The sequence below is a fragment of the Jatropha curcas genome, chromosome 3 (genome assembly GCF_041381405.1).
Source record: "Jatropha curcas cultivar XTBG-Jc1 chromosome 3, XTBG_Jcur_1.0, whole genome shotgun sequence".
Classification (NCBI taxonomy): Eukaryota; Viridiplantae; Streptophyta; class Magnoliopsida; order Malpighiales; family Euphorbiaceae; genus Jatropha; species Jatropha curcas.
Genome location: NC_143153.1, coordinates 22,216,254 through 22,220,702, shown reverse-complemented (window position 1 = coordinate 22,220,702; position 4,449 = coordinate 22,216,254). Strand labels below are relative to the sequence as shown.

The 4,449-nt window shown below is 33.1% G+C and overlaps 1 pseudogene; it reads right to left on the bottom strand.

Annotated features, from left to right (window-relative positions):
- Positions 1–688: 688 nt before the first annotated feature.
- LOC149497708 (uncharacterized) lies at positions 689–1,625 on the bottom strand (annotated as a pseudogene).
- Positions 1,626–4,449: the final 2,824 nt, after the last annotated feature.

The window sequence follows — 4,449 nt, the reverse complement described above, 5'->3', positions numbered from 1 at the left end:
CCCTTGCAACAATAGAGATGGAGTCCTATTAATTAAATAACCAGCTGTAAGAACACATTCTCCCCAAAATTCTATCGGCAAATTTGCTTCAAAACGCAAAGCTCTTGCAATATTGAGAATATGGCGATGCTTCCTTTCCACCCGTCCATTTTGTTGTGGTGTTCCTACACAAGAAGTTTGGTGCAAAATTCCATTTTCAAGAAAATAACCTTTCAAGCACATAAATTCACTTTCGTTATCACTCCGAACAATTTTCACATTTTTTCCAAATTGTCGTTCAACCATCACAAAAAAATTCTTTAGAGTACCAGCTACTGCACTTTTTCCGTTCAACAAAAATATCCACACAGCACGAGAGTAATTATCAATAACTGTTAAGAAATAAATTGCTCCACATGAAGCTGAGACTTTATAAGGTCCCCACAAATTACAATGTATCAATTCAAAACAATCTTTAGCTTTACTGTCACTAGAAATGAATACCTCTCTTGTTTGTTTTGCTCTAAAACAAGCATCACAAGTTTTATTATTTTTCCTAGCTATTCTACCAACTTCTGGAATTAATTCAACAACTTTCGAAGAGGGATGACCCATTCTTTTATGCCAAAGCTCAAAAGATCCCACAACAGCCACCTTATGAGCATGCAATGAAGCCACACATTTGAGAAAATAAAGCCCCTCTCTTTGCTCACCCGCTCCAATCAGGTTCCTCGAGTTTAGGTCCTGTATAGCACAAATCTTATTAGTGAGTTGAATAACAAACTGTGAGTCATTAAGAAGTTGTGAAACAGAAATTAAATTGCATTTTAAGTTTGGCACATATAAAACTCGTCGCAGTATCAAATCTCCTCCAAGGAATACAGTTCCTTCTTTCATTGCCATGGTCTTTTCTCCATTAGGTAATTCAACTGAACATGGCTCAATATCACGCCAATTACGTAAAAAAGCCATCGTTCCTGTCATATAATGTGAAGCGCCTGTGTCTATAATCCAAGGAAAAATTTTCTGTTTACCTGTCATCCTTTCATCAGTTCCATTTTGATGTGAACTTAACATGCCTAGCAATGTCGTCCATTGCTCATCATTCAATCCAATAAGACCTTTTCGATCTGAATCAGTAATGTTTGCACGCCCACTGTGATTTCCAATTCTTTGTCTGGCATTGGCACGAGCTCCTCCTCTTTTACCACGCCTTTGGTTTCCACCTCCACGTCCAGTCAAGTTTCCACGCGGCCTGTTACCCCACCATTCAGGATATCCTATCAGTTGAAAACAATTTGCAGCCTCATGTCCGTCTTGATTGCAATTAAAACAAATCATGCTTTTATCCTTATCCCCCCCTGAATTTCGACCTCTTGATCGAATTGCGAAACTCATGGGATTACCTCTTTCTTCCTTAGTTCGCGTAACAGTTCTTACCCGCTCTTGTTGAACAACCATGGCATAAGTACGATTTATATTGGGTAGAGGCTCGGTACTCAAAATATTAGAGCGTACCGTTCCGTATCCTTCTTCATCCAAGCCCATTAGAAATTGATGGACTCTTTCTTCTTCTCACTTTCGTTCCAATTCAATGGTCAGATTACATTTGCAACCTGTGCAAACACATGTTGGTATTTGATCATAATTGTTTATTTCATCCCATAACAATTTGAGTTTCCCAAAGTAAGAAACAATGGACTGACCATCTTGCTTACAATTTGCCAAATCTGATTTTAGTTGCTGCATTCGCAGACCATTTCCAATAGAGAATCTCTGTTTAATATCTTCCCACAAAACCTTCACATTTTCTATGTGAGAGATAGTCGAGCGAACAGTCGGTTCAATGGTGTTAAGTACCCATGAAACCAACATAGAATTAACTGTCCACCAGTCTTCTAGATCCATCGAATCATCTGCTGGTTGTTTGACAGTTCCATCAACAAAACCATATTTCTTTTTGGCTCGCAATGCAGTCCGCATAGCTCGTGCCCATTCTTCATAATTCTCACCCTTCAACTGAACTTGGGTAATTAGGTTACCTGGGTTATCATTCGAATTCAGTGTGTAAGGGTTGTAACTTTTCTTTTCTATTCCAGAACTCTCATCATTTTTCTTTCCGTCAGCCATGGCTCTGATACCATGAACAAACTATAGGTTTCTTGGAAAGAGAGAATTGCCTTTCATTCTCACAGAAAGATCAAAATATATACAACATATACAGCTGTCAAAATATTCTCCTAATAAAAGCTAAACTACCAAAATAGAACAAAATCAAACAAACAAGGAAAGGAAAATATATTTACAAAGAAAATTCCTAAATTAGCAACCCAGATCAACGGCAATCAGCCAGCAAATCAAATGACAGCAGAAACTAAGCTAGCTGTAATAATAAATAGCCCAATTGGTTGGATAAAGTTGAAAATGTGATGCATGCAATTGCATAAATGCATAAAGAATATCTTTATATTCATAAGACTCATTTAACATTTTATAAGTTGAATTCCACCTTGTAGGAATATCTCTTGAAAATTTTTTATATTTTTTTCCCATAGAGTGACAAAATTTTTTAAATTCTTTTCTAACATATCCATGTGTCCATAAATGATTTAAAGCATTTTTTATTGGACGTAAAAATATATTTAATGTTGTTAATGCATCTTGAACACATAAATTTAAAATATAACGTGCACATCTAGTGTGAAAAAATTGTCCACCAAATTTAGGTTGACAAAGAGTTTTTAATTCATTTATTGATGCCGTATTTGCACTGGCATTATCAAAACCAATTGTAAAAATTTTTTTAGTCAAACCATATTCTTTTAAAATAATATTTAACATGGTAAAAATATTATGCGCGGTGTGAGAGTCATCAAAAACTCTAAGTGCAATAATTCTTTTTTCAAGTTTCCATTCATTATCAATCCAATGGGATGTAACACCCATATAAGAATGAGTTTGCCAAGCATCACACCAAATATCACAACAAATGGCAATTTTACCATTAAAATTTGCAAATAAATTTTTTAAAATTTCCTTTTCTTTTAAATAAATAGATAAAATAGTCCTTTTAAGTGTATTTCTAGGTATCTTTTTTGCTGAAGGATTTAATGCTTTTTTTTACAATAGTTATTAAATCCAATTTTTTCACCATATGAAAAAGATAATCTTCCATACAAACCATTTTAGCCATTTCAATTTTATTAGTTTCATCACTATATTTAAATAGAGGAGTGTTAGGATCACCATACCTTGATGACGATAATTGAGTTTGAGTTACATCCATTCCTACCTCACTTGGATGATGTGATTTTAAATGCCTATTGAGAGTGTCATAGCCTCCTCCAAGCTTGAATACATATTCTTTTTTGTAATAATTACATCGAATCGCATTGATTTCTCCATTATCTTGAACAATTTTTGCAAAGTACTTCTTGAAAATATCTGATTTTGGTGGTTTACCTGTTGAAATATTAGGAGATATTGCTTCTTGTGGTGAATGACGACGAATATAACATTCCTCAACTAGAGTTTGATATTGAACTTCATCATTAAATTTTGCTGAAAAATCAATCAATGGATCGTTTGAATCAATTTCTTCTGCACTTTGAGCAACTCGCTTTCCCTTGGAGCTTTGTGAATTGTGTGCCATAATTTTAAATGGAATTATGGAAAAAAAATGAATGAATGGAATATGAAATTAATGGAATTTAGAATTGGATGTATGAAAATAAAGCAATATTAAGAAGAGGAGAGATAAGATATAATTGGTTGTGAAAAAAAATAATCAACTCATCATATTTATACATATTTTTCATTTATGTAGTTTCCCAAATTGTTCCTTATAACAGAAAAATAACAACTATATTTTTGGATAATTTAGTAAATTATAATAAATAAATAATTGATTAAAAATAAATAAATTTTATTTACCAAAAATAAAAAAATTAAATGTCACCTCAAACTAGCCGTTTTAATCTTTTTTTTTACACATAATTTTTTTCTTTTTACAAATAAACTATTATTTTTTTCTTTTTACAAATGAACTATTATACATGAATAGTCCATTTGTAAAAAGAAAACAATTTGTGTAAAAAAAAAAAAAGGTTCAAACGGCTAGTTTGAACCTTTTTTTTCTACCAATTAAGTCAAATGATTTAATGATGTTGCTTTTTTTTTTTTACTACTTTTTATAAATTATGTATGATTGTGTTCTTTTTTTCATCATAAATCAAATCAAGTGATATAAATTTTTTTATAAAAAATTTTAAGCAACAAATAATTTTATTTGTGAATCTGGTTCGAACCGAACCGAAACCGCCGGTTCCGGGCCGGTTCAGGTTCATTTTTTAACATTCACATGAACCTTAACCGGCCCCTGAATCGCCAATTTCGGTTCAAAATTTTAAACCGCCGGTTTCGATCTGGTTTCGATACGGTTCGGTTCCGGTTAGAACCGAACCGGTGGCC